Genomic DNA, 17,506 nt, shown 5'->3' with positions numbered 1-17,506 from the left:
TAAGAGCAAAAATTGATAAAATAAAAAACACATCTTTAATTAAAAGGATTGGTGTTGGAAAATGATTAGTAAGTCTGTGAAATCTTTGAAAGACTTTTCAAGAAAGAGAGAACACATAACCAAAATTAGCAAAAAATAAAAGGATGCTTCACTGCAGATCAGTGATACCACTAGAAAATATTATAAACTACTTCATATATTTTTAAATTTATACAAAATATACAAATTCCTAGGAACTTACATTTGCCAAAACTGCTAAATTAAGAACTAGAAAATCTGAATGGTCCTATAATTATTAAAAGAATTGAATATGTAATTGCAGAGACAGTGTGATATTGACACAAAGATGGGCAAATGGAACAATGGAATAGAATACCAAGTCTAGAAGCAGACCCAGACATTAATGAACACTTGATTTGTGACCAAAATGCCCTGCAGAGCAGTTATGGAAGGTATTCTTTTTAAATAATGATGGAACAATGGGGATATTCATGCGGCAAAACTTAAACATAATCCCTACATCACGCCATACAAAAAAATCAACTCCTGGGAGATTACAGATCTAAATGTGAAAAGAAAATAAAGTTCCTGGAAGATCTCTTATGACCTTGGGAAGTGGGAAAGATTCCTAAAGTCAGACACAAAAAGCTGTAATTATAAGGAAATAAAATTAAATAGACAACTTTGAAATCAAGAACTTCTGTTCCATGATAAATATTGAGAGTGAAAAGGAAAACCACAGAGTGAGAAATATTATTTGTAACCCATAACCAACAAAGGAATCATATTCAGAATATTATATAAAGAGTCTTACATGATCAACATCACCATCACCAGAACTGAAACAAATAGATATCATCTGTTTCTTGATATGATGCAATAAGAGGGACAGAAAAACACTTCTGTGGTATTCCTACCAAAAACGTATAACCTGAATTGAATCATAAAAGAGACAAAATTGAATAAACCCAAATTGAGGCCAATTCTACAAAACAAATAACTTCTAATTTAAAAAAAAAATCAAGGCCATGAAAGGAAAACTGACAAGCAATTCCAGATTAAAAGAAACAAAAAAAAAACTTAACGGCTAAATGCAACACGTCATTCTGAATTGGATCCTAGAGCAGAAAATAAAATTTTTTCTCTTCTACTGTAAATGGCATTAACTAGTAAGACAATTTGAGAAATTTGAGTAAGACATATTATTTTTATACTGTATTGATGATCATATAAATGATTATATATAAAATCCATTGATTTTAATAATTTTACAGGGCTTATATGAGATAATGTCCTTGTTTTAGGAAATAAATACTGAAGCATTTAGTGGTGAAGAGACATTATGTCTGCAACTAATTCTCAATTGGTTCATAAAAAGAATAACAAGCATGTGTACAGGTGGACGTGTGTGTGTATGTGTGTGTGTGTGTGTGTGTGTGTTATGCCCAGAACCGCCTTGACCAGTTATGGTGTGGGCTAAGTTATCCTGGAAACAGTGGTAAAAACTAAATCAGCTTCAACCTCAGGGAATATACTGACCCTCTTAAAGGAAAATATTCTCATGGACCACAGAAGGTATGCCCAGAGATTACAGTTTCAGAAACATTGACTTTAGAAACTAAAGTCTTTATAATTAGTAAAATAATTTTTTTATTAAAATAAAATTTCATTTTGCCAGAATACACCCATGGACTCCATTTAAGAAACACTAAACTCGGGGTGCAACGGTGGTTCAGTCGCTTAAGCATCTGACTCTTGATTTCGACTCAGGTCATGATCTCAGGGTGGTGAGATCAAGCCCCATGTCAGGCTGGGTGTGGAGCCTGCTTAAGATTCTCTCTCTCTCTACCTCTGCCCCTCCCCCATGCTCCTGCACTTTCTCTCTCTAAAAAAAAAAAAAATTAAACTCCATTTAAGAAACACTAAACTACTGGGGCGCCTGGGTGGCTCAGTCGTTAAGCGTCTGCCTTCGGCTCAGGTCGTGATCCCAGGGTCCTGGGATCGAGCCCCGCATCAGGGTCCCTGCTCTGCGGGAAGCCTGCTTCTCCCTCTCCCACTCCCCCTGCTTGTGTTCCTGCTCTCGCTGTCTCTGACTCCGTCAAATAAATAAATAAAATCTTAAAAAAAAAAAGAAACACTAAACTATTTAAGAAATCCTTTTATTTCAATAACAATAAAAACACCTGTGCTTGGCACTTTCTATATACTGACTCAGAATTACTACATTAAGGTGAGCATCATTATCTACAGTTCAAGATAAGGGGTAAGTTTGTTTTCTTCCAAACTTCTTTTTATGATCCATCGAAAGTTTTAAATATAAAAGGTATTTACTTATTTCATATGCTCAGCACTGCTCTAGGAAATTGGGAGTCCATAGGGGAAAAAAGCAATGAAATAATTCTTGGACTGAAAGAACATATATCTGACTGAAAAAAGAACAATATCCAAGAGAAAAAAATCACGTACTTAGGTAAATACTAAAGTATACGTTGTACCAGTGCAGTACCAATTCAGATTTTTTTCAATTCTAAGGCCCTTACAAAGGAACTCCAAGTGGTAGGTGAGAAGTGGTTATACCCCTTTTACGGCTGATTCCTAAGCCCAGGCACAAAGGTTTCCTCACTGTTCTCTAATCTAAGAAGTCAACTTGGAGGGGTGCCTGGGTGGCTCAGTCGTTAAGCATCTGCCTTTGGCTCAGGTCGTGATCCCAGCGTCCTGGGATCAAGCCCCACATCGGGCTCCCTGCTCGCGGGGAAACCTACTTCTCCCTCTCCCACTCCCCCTGTTTGTGTTCCTGCTCTCACTGTCTCTCTCTCTGTCAAATAAATAAAATCTTAAAAAAAAAAAAAAAGAAGTCAACTTGGAAATGCAATGACTTAAAGAAAACAGCCTCAGAGTCTAAGATACAACTGGATGCCTTGCATTAGTCTTACATGCCCATTCACATGATTTTGAATTACCGGAGCAGAGCATCTCATGTATATGACCTTTGGTTCCACATGGCCTAGGTCCAATTTCAGACTTGGCCACTTACCAGCTGTGTCATTTTAGGTAAAGTCATATCCTCTCTAAACCTCAGTTTCTTTGCCAACACAACAGAGATGCTAATAACGACTGCATAGAGATGTTTGTGAAGATTGAATGATTTTATATATAAAGCTTTTAACCCAGCAGAGAGCCCATTAAACACTTAATATGTATTATTGTTATTCCCAGTCAGAGGCCCTTCCCAGGTTTATTAAGAAAGCTATTGCATAAGAAGCCCAGAGACCCCCAAGTTCTGCATTCAGAGACCTCTCTGAGATGAGGACACCCAAAGAAATTACTTTCAGTCTCCAGATTTAGAGCCCCTTCCACCTTTGATTTGGAGATCGAGCTGCTGTGGACGTGCTGTGACTGAAGGACGAAAGGGCAGAAAGGCCAGTTCCCTGCTCTCAGTCAAACCCAAGGCAGTCCCATCGACAGCACTTCAACACAGCCCACGCCAGCACAAACACCACCATAAAACAGTAAGCTCACTTTAAATACTTTGAGGTGTTTCCCTCTCTACCTTCCCCACATCTCTTTCAGCTGCAAGGCCTGTTACAGGAATTCCATGTCCCCTGTGGTTTTCCTCTATCCTTACGTTCTACTGCCATGTCCATCTTACTTGATTTCATTTGATGGACCAGGGGAGGGAGAGTAAAGTTCCCTCAAGTACAATTAATCCCACCCATGCCTTAAATTTTCATATATGTAGGAATTGAATCTCAGAAAAGCCAAGTGACTTGGCCCAAAGTCTGGCAGAACGGGGTCTAGAATCCAGTTCCTAGGTCATTACTCTTCCCTGTAGTACATACTGCCTCGGCAGTACCTCTGGCCTCTGAGTTATTTCGTCTTCTACAGAGAGCGGAATGCCTTCTTAATAAATGTCTTTGAACCACAGTGTATTTGATTTCTATGGCTGCCATAACAAATTGCTATCAACTTGGTGCCTTAAAACAACACAAATTTACTCTTACAGTTCTGGAGGCCAGAGGCCCAACATCAATTTCTCTGGGAAAGAATCAAGGTGTCAGTAGAGCCATGCTCCCTCTAAAGGCTCTAGAGGGGGATGCTTTCCCTTACCTCGCCTGGTTTCTGGTAGACACCTGCATTCCTTGGCTTGTAGTCTCTTTCTCCACCTTCAACACCAGTAGTGTAGCATCTTCTCTCTGTAATTCTGTTTCCTTCTGCTTTCATCACTTGGCCTTCTCATCTGTGTCAAATTACCTTCTGTCTTGTTACAGGGACACTTCAGATTGAATTTAGTGCCCACCCAATAATCCAGGATACTCTCCTTAGTGAGAGATCCCTAACTTAATCACAACTGCAAAGTATCTTTTGCCACCGAAGGTAACAGGCACAGGTCCCAAAGATTACGACCTGGTGATCACTGAGGCCATTATTCAGCCTGCCACATGTGGTAACTAATTTAATGACATGGATATAAACGGCTTCCAAAATTGTGGCCCACAGGAAAACACTCAAAGGCAAACTGAAAAAGGTGGGGATAAGGCTGTTGTCAAAAAAAGCCTAATGCCTGGAATTTAATGAGATGTTTATAAAATACCTTTGATTTTATTTGGATCTTAGTACAATAATCTGACTGTAAAAAGATTTTTAAGACAATAGGGTACATTGTACAGAATATAAACAGTATTAAAGGATTCCAAAGAATTCTTGTTAATATCATTAAATGTGAAAATGGAATTGAGTTATGTAAGAAAATGTTCATATTTTTAAGAGGTGCCTAATGGATTACGTAGGGGTGAAATTACATAAGGTCTGGAATTAGCTTTAAGATTCTTCACCAAAAGATAGGTTTAGTAATAAAGTAAAGATGGCATAATAGTCCTAATTATTGAATATGGGTGATGGAAATGGGGGGTCATACACTATTATCTCTGATGTTGGGTATATTTGAAATTTTCCAAAGGGAAATAAGAAATATATAGCTTCTATTTCAGAATAAATATTGCCTGTCCCAATCCCCGGTCTCAGCCTCTGACCAGTTGCTCAAGAGAACTGGAAGCAAAGAAACCTTCTTGCTACAAATAAAGAGTGAAGTGGCAATGATGGTGAGCTTGTGTGTTTAGTGTTTGAGGGGCTGGCTGCTTGGTAACTATTACAAAGGAAATCTCAAGATTTTAACAGTAGAAATTCATAGGAGCTTTTTACGTTTGGGTGTTGGTTTGTGTTTCTGTTTCACAAACCCCTTTCTCCTTATTTCTTCATGGGATTACGATAACCAATATAAGGCTCCTTACCCCATTGAAGTTGGAATACGAAAGGAAGAAAGGGAGAGTAAAACCATCAGCCCCGCCCCACCTGCTTCCAGTCCCTTTTCCATAATGCTGCCAGACTGAGCCTTCTAACAAACCAAAACGATCCTGTCCTCTCAATGGTTTCCCAGTCTATGCCAGAGAAAGTCCACACATCTTGACAAGATCCTACATGATCTGGCCTCTCCCAAAGCCAAGGATCCAAAAGTTCTAAGAAAAAAAAAAAAATAAGTTCCCAAGAAATAAAAGATAAAGATAAAGGGATTGGTTAGAATACTAGTCCAACAAAAAATTATATAACAAACAGAAATTGAGAGTCAGGCTTCAGGTATCAGGGCAGCAATGTAATTCAGTTTGGAGTTCTTAACAGACTTAGATCATTCCAAGGAACTACTCAGAATTTAATTGCAAATTCATATTCTGACTTGAAAGTAATTGATCAGTTAATTAGCATGACATTGTAAAAATATTATCTAGATATGTTGGAAATCCTTCCTTTCTAAACCAAAAATCAGTTTCTCTAGTCTTAACAGCAGCATAAAATTAACTGAAGTTAGTTGCAAGTGCCCTGGAAACTCCAGGACACAGGGATGTCATAACAAATATTTTCTTTTTTTTTTTAAGATTTTATTTATTTACTTGAGAGAGAGAGTGAGCACAGAGGGAGAGGGAGAAGCAGACCCCTGCTGAGCAGGGAGCCTGATGCAGGGCTTGATGCAGGGCTCAATCCCAGGACCCCAAGATCATGACCTGAGCCGAAGGCAGACACTCAACTGACTGAGCCACCCAGGCACCCCCAAATATTTTCTTTTCATCAATGAAACAAAACTATACAAACAGATATTTTCAGTGAAAAGTGAAGGGTCTCCCAGATTGCAAAATCAGATCTACTTGCTTACAAAAATTGCTTAACTGCTCACCCCTATCCACCATCAATCCACCACCTCACAAGATATACCCTAATTTACTTAATCCTTAAAGACTCAAAAGATTCAAAAAGAACTTACCCTCATAATCAGGACTCCAACTGGATGTCCTGCTTTGTTCTCTTACTGTCAGTATTACATCATCTTCATATTTATCAGAAAGCCAACATGATATGTTTTTCAGTAGATGTGGGTGTTTCCCTCTAGGTGACTTCTGTGGTGCAAGTCTAGCCCCATTGCCAACCACAACCAAAAGATTCAACTTGAAGTTCCATGAGATAGGTCTACAACAGCGAACTTCTCAGGACTATGCAGAACTGCCCCACTAGCACTAGACAGCTGAACAGTTAGGGAGGCTCCCCATCGGTAGAACCCCAAGTCTATTTAATTGTTCACTTTTGCAGTCAAGGTGTTAGGCCTGGCCATCTTTGCAGATGGTGGAGGTAGGGGGTGATAATGAAGACTTATCAAAGATATATAGATCAGGCACCTGGCTGGATCAGTAGGTAGAGCATGCAACTCTTGATCTAGGGGTCCTTAGTTTGAGCCCCACATTGGGTATAGAGATTAGTTTCAAAAAAAAAAACAGATATATGGATCAAAGACTGCCTTGGCTTGGGCTACTATAACAAAATACCATAAACTAGGTGGCTTAAATGATAGATACTAATTTCTCACTGTCCTAGAGGCTGGAGAGCCCAACATTAAAGTGCCAGCAGCCTCGGTTTCTGGTGTGAGCCTCCTTCCTCATTTATAGGTATCTACTTTCTTCGTGTGTCCTCACATGGTGGAGAGAGGGATTGAGAGAGAGAGAGAGAGAGAGAGACACTTATAGTCTCTCTTCCTCTTCTTAAAAGACACTAATGCCATCCTAGGGGCCCCCATCTTTAAAACTTTAAACCTAATTATCTCCCAAAGGCCCCACTATCAAATACCATCACAATGAGGTTTAGGACTTCAACATATGAATTTGGGAGTAGGGGAAGACAAATATTCAGTCCATGAAAGAGACCCAAATCAAAAAGCTTGGCTGGGGGCGGGGGGAAAGCTGGTCCTGAACATATGATTGTACATTTGGAAATATGGAAGTAAATGCCCATATTTTATAGGTTTCACCTTTTTGTCTGGCATAATAAAAAAAAAAAAAACAAAGCTTCTCAGTGTTCTTAAGACTGAATGATTCCATTTTCTTTAAGTATTAACCATGTGTCAGCTTAAAATAAAAATAAAAGCATTGGAAAGAGACCCAAGGGACTTGAGGTCAAACCCCAACTCTACGGATTAGTAGGATATGATCTTGGCAAGTAATTTCATCTCTTTGGAACTCAATCTAATCATCTATAAAATGTCAGCTTGCCAGAAGCAGTGTAGCACAATTCTAGAAGCAGCCTTCCTAGAAAAAAGTATCCGCTTTTCAACCTGCTAGCTGTGGGTCTTCAAGCAACGTCTTACTTTCTCTGAGCCTTAGTTTCCTAAGCTAGGAAACTAATACGTTTAATGAGGATTAAATGAGTTAATACTTGTAAAGCCTGTGGAACTATATCCAGTACATAATATGAGCTAAACAAAAATTAATTTTTACTATTATTATATATGCTCAACTTTCTCTTTAAAAAAAAAAATAGCCCCAGACATTTAAAAACATTTCAGAAATATTTCCTTCCAGAAAGCTTGTTACTAGAGGGGACTGAATCTTTTAAACACAAACAATGCTCCACAGTTTTGCCTTTGATGGTTGGATCTATTTTGTTATAAAATGTAAGTATTTGGTGTAAACTCTTTTAACAGAAACTTTAAGTAAGTTTGAAGTCTAAAAGATTTTTCATGGAATTCATTGTCCAGAAATTCTTAGAACATTCTCACTGCCAAGTAGAACAAAATAAAAGCTTTTAAAACATGCAATTTAAATGCCTTAATTCATTGGAATGGTTCTTTTTAATTTCCAAGCTCCAAAAATAAAGAGATATTGCTTCAGGAAAGAACAGAGAAGCCACATGGCTATTATCTGTTGACATGTTTGTCAAAGTAGGATATGATGTCTGAGATAAAGCGCTGCAGGCTTGACTGGTTTTATCGTCTGGAATAAAATCATGAGGAATGGGAGCCAATGCCAATGGGATGATGCCAAGGACTGAGCAATGAAAGGAAGCTTTATTTTCAATCAGAAGTTTTTCTTCTCTCTGCTCTGCAACCCTCACCCCCACCCCTATTCCTGCCATGGTTTCCAAAACTATCATCTCAATAAAAGCTTAGGTGAAATTAAAGAAAGAACTAAAATAACATGTGAATTAAGTAAGTTGGTTGTTCATTCTTGATGTGTTCCTTCAGCTGGCAAATCACAACAGACTTGCACCTACCAATAGATTCAGGGGTTTCTATTTGTGGCCACAAAGCAAAATAAATGGCAAATCCACCAATTTGGTCAGGCTCATTAGGTACTTTACATACAGATGTACCGTAGGAAATATATAAGAAGCCCAGAAACAATCTTGGGAGAAAAATCTCAAAGATCACTATTTGGTTGATGGGTTGCTGTCAAATCCTCCTGCTCTGTTCAGCAATGGGACATTTCTAAATAAGCATTAATGCAGAACTGATTCCAACTTAGATTGCTGAATCACTGTCTTGAAATGGTAAGTCCAAGTTCAAATTTAAAGGAATATAGGTTAAGCGTCTATATTCACCTACTTGGATTCTCACTTCAATTGATATTTCATGCATTCATGACACGTTCCACCCTCACCAGATCTTTTGCTTCCAGAATAAACTCAAACAAAACCACTTATTAACAGAGTAAAAACAATTAGAATCAACAAGGCAGGAAGAAGTGGAGAGTCCAGGGCTAGAAGTGTTGATCAACATAAGTGGACACACATGGGTCCTGATTAAATTTTCTCCTGATTTATCCCATATAGAGTTACAAGGAACCAGTAAAAGCACCTTTGGAATCTTTGGAAAATTTAAATTATTGAGAAGGTCACTTGAACTTGCAGATTGTAAAAGGAATAAAATGGGCATAGATGTTAACTGACCCTTGTTCATTGGCAAAATCAATTAACCTCAAACTGACTCATACTGCACCAACATTTAACAAAATATCAGAGAGTTGGGGGCTTTTTAAAAGTCAGTTAAATGGGGCGCCTGGGTGGCTCAGTTGGTTAAGCGACTGCCTTCAGCTCAGGTCATGATCTTGGAGTCCCGGGATCGAGTCCCGCATCGGGCTCCCTGCTCGGCGGGGAGTCTGCTTCTCCCTCTGACTCTCTTCCCTCTCGTGCTCTCTCTCTCTCATTCTCTCTCTCTCAAATAAATAAATAAAATCTTAAAAAAAAAGTCAGTTAAATGATTTAAAATGCTGAGTTGACTAAGGTCTTGTCTTTGTTATACTGAGCCCTTCCCCAACACCATCTGAATATCACATTTTTCAGATATCTGCACTGATTGCTCCAGCTAAAACTGGTTAATTCCTTCCTAATCAGAACTCCTAGCACTTTATTAGAAACACTAATGTTTCCCTCTTCTTACTCTATTTACCTACCGTATGAACTCAGCCTCAGACTCAAGACACTAAAAATAATAATCCTATATTCAGAAGAATATTATACAAATGGACATATTACCAGTTGGAAGCTAGGCAGGAATAATATCATGGATGTGTTATAGAAAAGTAGTTAAGAATGGGAGTCCTTAAGTCAAACTGGGAAAAAAATTCTCATAATACTGCTTTTCCGCTATGTATATTCTTAGGACAAGTTATTAACTTTTCTGGGCCTCACTTTTCTCAGTACAACTAGGAATAATCCAGTCTCATTAAGATTATGATGCTATCAAGGTGACATCAGTAAGACGTCAGGCTAGAAAGACCTATCACTCATCCCCCAACCAAAACAGCAATTTTAAAACTACCCACAAAAAAAAAAAAAAAAAAAAAAAACCCAGCTCTGGGAGAGCCCCAGAGTATAATGAGAAAGTTGCAACAACCCAGTGGAGCACAAAAACTGATGACAGCTGCATAGAAAGGCAAAGAAAGCATTTTATCTACAACACCCTCTCCCCCAGCCTGGCACACTTAGGCAACAAGAGGGTCCCAAATTCCCCTATGGGGATAAGAAGAGCAGGAGAACCCCAGAACTCTAGCCACCGAGGACCACAGCAGTCCTCACTGCTGCCTTAGATACACACAGCTTGTCCCACCAAGGACCCCCAGAGTCTTTGTTGAAGCTGACTTCAGCTAATAGAGCTGCCCAGAGTCCACACCACTATGCCTCTTACCTCCAGCCACAGCACCCCACCCAGATGGCACTCATGGGGGAAGGTCTTCCTCCACCAAAGCTGGCCCACAAAGTCTAGAATAGAGGACTGCTCCTTCAAATGCATGTGTTCTTAACACAAGTGTTCAGTGATTAGATGGGAGGCATCCTTTCACAGTGTAAACATATATCAAATCATCATGAAGTATCTCACAATTTTGTCACTTATACTTCAATAAAGCTGAAAAAGGAAGACTCAAATAAATAAAATCAGAAAATAAAAGAGAAGACATTACTACAATAGATACCTCAAAAATTAAAAGGAACATAAGAGACCCTTGCGATTCAAAGCAATTCCCATCAAAATATCAATGACATTCTTTATAGAAGTAGAAAAACAATCTAAAATTTGTGTGGAACTACAAAAGACCCTGAATAGTCAAAGCCATCTTGAGCAAGAACAAGCTCAAAGCATCACCCCTTCTGATTTCCAAATATATTACAAAACCACAGAAACCAAAATAGTATGGTACTGACATAAAAACAGATATATACACCAATGGAATAGAACAGAAAGCCCAGAAATAAATCCACTTATCTATGGTCAACAGATCTTCGACAAAGGTGTCAAGAGTACACAGTGGGGGAAGAATAGTCTCTTCGGTAAACCATGTTGGGAAAACTAAATATCCATACACAGAAGAAAAAAAAGTGGACTCTTATCTCACTCCATCTACAAAAATCAACTTAAATGTCTTATTTGACTTAAGCATAAGACCTGGAATTTTAAAACTATTAAAAGAAAATATAAGGAAAAGCCTTCTTGACATTGTTCTAAGCAATGATATTTTAGATATGACACAAAAAGCACAGGCAACAAAAGCAAAAGATATGTGGGACTGTATCAAACTGAAAAGCTTCTGCACAGCAAAGGAACCCATGAATAAAATGAAAAGCAATCTATGGAATGGGAGAAAATATTTACAAATATTTACAAAATATTTACAAATTTTCATTCATATACCTCAATAGAAAAAAAAAAAAGATTTAAAAATTGACAAAGGACCTTAATAGACTCTCAAAAGAAGACATACAAATGGCCCAGAGGTATATGAAAAACTTCTCAATATCACTAATCATCAAGGAAATGCAAATCAAAACTATAATGTTTTTATTTACTTAAGATGAAAATAGGTAAAGATTTTCACTCCCGCTAGAATGGCTGTTATCAAACAGACAGGAGATAACAAATGTTGGTGAGGATGTGGAGAAAAGGGAAATGTACACTTTGGTGAAAATGTAAATTGGCATGGCCATTATGAATTTACATTATGAAATGTAAATTGGCATGGCCATTATGAAATACATGATGAAATACATTATGAAATTTGAGGATGTTCCTCAAAAAATTAAAAACAACTGCCTCATGATCCAACAATCCCACTTCTGGGTATACACATCCAACGGAAAGGAAATCAGTAATCTCAGAGATATCTATTCTTGCATGTCCATTGCAGCATTATTCACAATAGCTAAGATATAGAAACAACATAAATGTCCACTGATGGATAAATAGAAAAGCAAAAGTGGTGTGTGTGTGTGTATATGATGGAATATTTGTTCAGCCATGAAAAAGAAGGAAATCCTGACATTTATGACAACATAGATGAGCCCGAAGGACATTATATTAAGTGAAATAAGCCAGACACAGAAAGACAAATACTTCATGATCTCACATATATGTAGAATATAGTCACAATATAGAATAATAGTCACATTTGTTAAAATGTTGAGTATAGTGGTGGCTTCCGGGGGCTCAGGGGAGGGGGAAATGGGAAGATGTTGGTCCAAGGGTACATTTCAGTTACACAAGATGAACAAGTTCTGAAGATCTAACATACAGCAATGTCAATATAGTTAATAATACTGTATTGTATACTTGAAATTTGCTAAGAGGGTAGATGTTAAGTATTCTCACCACAAGAAAGGAAGGAAGGTAGGGGGCACCTGGCTGGCTTAGTCAGAGGAGCATGCAACTCTTGATCTTGGGGTTGTGAGTTCGAGCCCCAGTTGGGTGTATATACTTAAAAATAAAATCCTGAAAAGAAAGGAAGGAAGGAAATGGTAACTACATGAAATGATGGATATGTTCATTGGCTTGACTGGCAATCATTTCACAATGTGTGTGTGTGTGTATATATATATATATATCTCAAAATAAGTTGTACAACCTAAACATACACAATTTTTGCCAATTATATCTCAATGAAGACGGGAGGGAGATCATGGTATTATTACATAGGATTATATGTGGAAAGTGCTTAGCATAATGTTTCATAAATTCATACATCCATATAATCAGTAAATACCAAATAGTATATTTGAAGATATTACAAATTTGAAGAACTATATTGAACCTTCAGTGAAATATGTTCTGTGGAACAGAGCTGAGAAAATTATCTTTTGAAAACTTGGGTTATAAAATCCTCCGAAGCCCGATGATATTGTGAAACAATGGTCAACCTCAATTGTCCTAGCACAGCATATTCCTGCATCGTGGTTTCAAACTTTTTAGCTTGCAGTGCCTCTAAAAGATTTTTGAAAAACTCTGTACAACTTCATATATTTAACTTTACTTCTTTTCTTTTTTTCAAAAGATTTTATTTATTTATTTGAGATAGAGAGCAAGAAGGAGCATGAGTAGGGGGGAGAGGCGGTGGGAGGGGAAGAAGCACACTCCCCGCCGAGCAGGGAGCCCGATGCGGGACTCGATGCCAGGACCCTGGGATCATGACCTGAACCGAAGGCAGATGCTTAACCGACTGAGCCACCCAGGTGCTCCTAACTTTACTTTTTATTATGGGTTTTTAAATTTTGTTTCTTATGATCAGGAAAAAGACATGTATACATTTCATGAAATAAAATAGATGAGGTCTCATTGGAATAAATACTTCATAATATGCTTTGTTGAAATAGGCATTAACTCTCTTATTGAATTAAGCGCAGCTGATCTGCAAACCCATCTCAGAAACAGCCTTTGTAGGAAGTGCCTCTATAGAAATGAAAGTTAGTTTCCTGGCTCCACAAGACTGGGTTGGAAGTTTAGTACGATACATTTGACTAGTTCTTCATACTTTTCCAAGAAACTTCATACTCCTCTCTCCGGATGGGCTTTGTCTCTGAACTATCACTTGGTGAGAGAACCACCATTCTTGAATCTTGGTGGCCTTTATAAAGAGAGCAAAGGAAAATGGCTAAAAATAAGCTGTCTTGAAGTTGAAGATATTCCCATACATTTTGACTTTCTGTGCTTAATTCAGCCCACTTATTTTAGCCCTCTTCTTTCAGGGAAATATGTTTTCAATTCTTGGGAAAATGGAAGGATGATAATTTCCCACAAGGTCAATGATGAGAAGCAATGCCATTATATTTATAGCCTGTTTCAACAGAAGAGAGAAAAAAAAGGCAAAGAGATGGTGATATTTTTTAAGTGCTGCAACTGCTCCATAAAATCACTGGCTCTTGGGTTGTAAAGGAAATATTGACAAAATCTGAAACCTAATTGATGGTTATCAAAGATTATGCAGATAACTTAAAAACTCTTAGGTAACATTTACACCCACCAAGTCTCCTAAACCAATATCCTGGAAAGAGGTGAAATTTACCTTTACATTATCAATGAGGGAAAAGTCACAGAATTCTTGAGCTTGAAGCATTTTGAAAATATCTAGCTCACTAACTTCATTTTCAGGTGCCAAGAAAATGTGGAAATAGGGACACCTGGGTGGCTCAGATGGTCAAGTGTCTGCCTTCGGCTCAGGTCGTGATCCCAGGGTCCTGGGATCGAGTCCCACGTCGGGCTTCCTGCTCCGCGGGAAGCTTGCTTCTCCCTCTGCCTCTCTCTCTCTCTCTCTCTCTCTGACTCTCATGAATAAATAAATAAAAACATTTTAAAAACAAGAAAATGTGAAAGTATAAGAAGTATTTTTTAACATATCCTTTAAAACCCAATATCTTTTTTTAGAAAGAAAACAAATGATATCTAGTGCAGACATCAAATGGGGAATAAGAGAAGAATCTCTTCTGATGCTCTCTTTCTGCTGAGATTGAAATTAAGGGTATTTCTTCCACAGCCAGGTTGCAAAGAGTTGGTATAGCAGAAACTCTTTATTAAAAAAATGCTAGACAAAGTACTTATCATAAAAGGCTAACTGTAATGTGTTAGGATTTTGTTCTCCAATTAGATGAAATTATTACATTCTAGGGAGTCTGTGAATAGTTTAATAGTTTAAAGCCCAAGTCAATGAAATAAATAAATTTAACCCCCACATTGTTCAGCTATGTAGGCACTGTTCCAAGCTGAAGCTTGCTCCCTGACCTTGACCAGTCTTTTCAAGAATCTGTATTAGCGTTAACAACTCAGTAAGCAAGTGCAGATCATTCAACAAAAACTCATTCACCATGACTGGAAATGCACCTCAAAGTACATATACTGCTAATGGAAACATACTAAAGATAGAATCCTAGAATAGTAGGCTTAGAAGGGACCTCTGAGGAATTCTTAATCTCAGGAAACAAACTCAGTGTTACTGGAGTGGTTGGGGGTGGGAGGGATGGGGTGGCTGGGTGATAGACATTGGGGAGGGTATGTGCTACGGTGAGCACTGTGAGTTGTGCAAGACTGTTGAATCACAGATCTGTACTTCTGAAACAAATAACGCAACATATTTTAAGAAAAAAGAAAAAGAAGAAGATAACAGGAGAGGAAGAAAAGGGGAGTATGTCAGAGGGGGAGACGAACCATGAGAGATGATGGACTCTGGGGGACAAACTGAGGGTTCTAGAGGGGAGGGGGTAGGGGGATGGGTTGGCCTGGTGATGGGTATTGAGGAGGGCACGTTCTGCATGGAGCACTGGGTGTTATGAACAGGCAGTGAATCATGGAACACTGCACCAAAAACTAATGATGTAATATATGGTGATTAACATAACAATAAAAAAATTTAAAAAAAAGAAGGGACCTCTGAGATCATCTAATATAGCCTTCAATTGACCTCTAACAAAACTTAGAGAAGTTGAATAATTTGTCTAAAGTGAAGAGCAGGGCTTGAAATAAAACTTCTAATCATCCTGAGTATCATGTTCTTCAACTGCAAATATAACTTATTTATATATTACCTGGCCTACTCACTTCATTGGGTGGTTATAAAGTTTAAAATGAAGTAATGTAGGGGTGCCTGGGTGGCTCAGTTGGCTAAGCATCTCAGCTCAGGTCATGATCCAGGGTCTTTAAGAAAGGGAAAATAATGAACTATTCTGCCAACCTTACATAGATGAAAGTCTCAAATGAGGTAGATGATTATTCATGGTTAAGGTCATAGTAAACTATAAAGTGTTATGACAGCAAAACCCAAATATAACTCATGTTCCATGTGCCCCAGTTTACACAGAGTAGGAGAAACAGTCCAGCAAAAAATACAAACGTACATGCACACACACACATATGCACATGTGCACACATACTTGTTATTGTCTGGGGTTCTTTTTTTTTTAAAGATTTTATTTATTTATTTATTTGAGAGAGCAAGAATGAGAGAGAGAGAGAGAGCACATGAGAGGGGGGAGGGTCAGAGGGAGAAGCAGACTCCCCACTGAGCAGGGAGCCCAATGCGGGACTCGATCCCGGGACTCCAGGATCATGACCTGAGCCGAAGGCAGTCGCTTAACCAAATGAGCCACCCAGGCACCCCTTTTTATTTCTATTTTAGCCATCTTAGTGGATAAGAAGTGGTATCCCATTGTGGGTTTGATTTGCATGTCCCTAATGACTAATGATATTGAGCTTCTTTTCATACACTTGTATCTCTTTCATATATGTTCTCACATTCCATTGGCTATCTTTTTATTTTCTTGATAGCGTCATTTGAAGCACAAGAGTTTTTAATTTTGATGAAGTCCCATTTAACTTCTTTCTTCTGTAGCTTGTGCTTTTAGTGTCTTCTTTTTTAATTTTGCGCTCATACATATATATACACAATACAGACTGCTTTAATACGAGTCCAGGAACCAGGGACTACCTGCTCCAAAGCTGTCCTAGACACAGTGGATTTTGGCGGGACATAAGAGACAGATTAGAACACTGTACCATGTGAATTCATTGATTCATTGATTTCTATGCTCTTTCACCATCCCACCCCTCCACTCCCACCATACCCCTCCCTTAATTTTTGCCAAAGTTCCTTTTAGAAGATTCCAAAATTATCACAACTGAACTAAAGGAAAAAAGTTTACATCTCTGACAAGACATGTTGGGAAATCAGTATGTTCTCAATGATCTTTGTGCTACACCTTCAATTAAAAAGTTCAGAAGGGCCGGTATAGAAAGTATGGACCCAGAAGGGGCGGAACTGGGTAGAATCATGATTATTATCATCTCGTAAGGGCACCAAATTTGCAAGAAGAAATGACAGCTAAAAGCCTGAAAAGAAGAGTTGGAAAAGTATAAAAAGTAAATACAAGAACATGAAAATACATAGTGGCCTATGTTCATTTTTCAAAGGAAGAGATCATTCTCCATATCTCAGGGGGTATTAATGTGTATTATTGGCCAGTACTTCTTTTCCAAAGTAGATGAAGGTTAGTTTACACCCACCTAAAGGGAGATTGGGGCACTCATAGCATTCTGACTACAACAAAATGGAACCAGAATAAACCAGAAAGTTTCAGTCCCGATTCCCTAATTATAGAAAAGAGTATTTGATTGGTCTCAGCTGGTCTAGTTACCACCTCTTCTCCAATCAAAGTGGCCAACATCATGTAGTACAAACATGACTCCTACAGTACGGAAAGCTGAAAACACATCTAAGATGAGAATGGCTTAAGGTAGTGTCACTACCTGGTGGGAAGAACAATAGTAGTCTATCACGTTACATGATCTCTAGGCAAGTCCATAGTCTTTACAATAGGTGCATTTTTTAAATGAGTCTGTCCCATTAAGAATTGGTGGGGTTTTTCTAACTTTTGTATACAC

The 17,506-nt window shown here is 38.2% G+C and overlaps 1 protein-coding gene and 1 long non-coding RNA gene across 2 annotated transcripts in view; one reads left to right on the top strand and one right to left on the bottom strand.

Moving 5' to 3' along the window:
• The window catches only part of LOC141372798 (uncharacterized), a 39,971-nt gene extending 27,403 nt beyond the window's left edge, over nucleotides 1-12,568 (bottom strand). The window contains exon 1 of the long non-coding RNA XR_012378221.1: nucleotides 12,455-12,568. This is a non-coding gene — a long non-coding RNA (uncharacterized lncRNA). The remainder of the gene's footprint in view (nucleotides 1-12,454) is intronic.
• RPL24 (ribosomal protein L24) overlaps nucleotides 1-17,506 on the top strand; it is a 211,137-nt gene that overhangs the window by 1,852 nt on the left and 191,779 nt on the right. The gene's annotated exons all lie outside the window — the stretch shown is intronic.

Source organism: Callorhinus ursinus, unplaced genomic scaffold (assembly GCF_003265705.2).
Source record: "Callorhinus ursinus isolate GAN/ISIS: 27379988/994484 unplaced genomic scaffold, GSC_fseal_2.0 scaffold1, whole genome shotgun sequence".
Classification (NCBI taxonomy): Eukaryota; Metazoa; Chordata; class Mammalia; order Carnivora; family Otariidae; genus Callorhinus; species Callorhinus ursinus.
The sequence above is the reverse complement of the archived record's forward strand: the minus strand, read 5'-3'. Positions and strand labels throughout refer to the sequence as shown.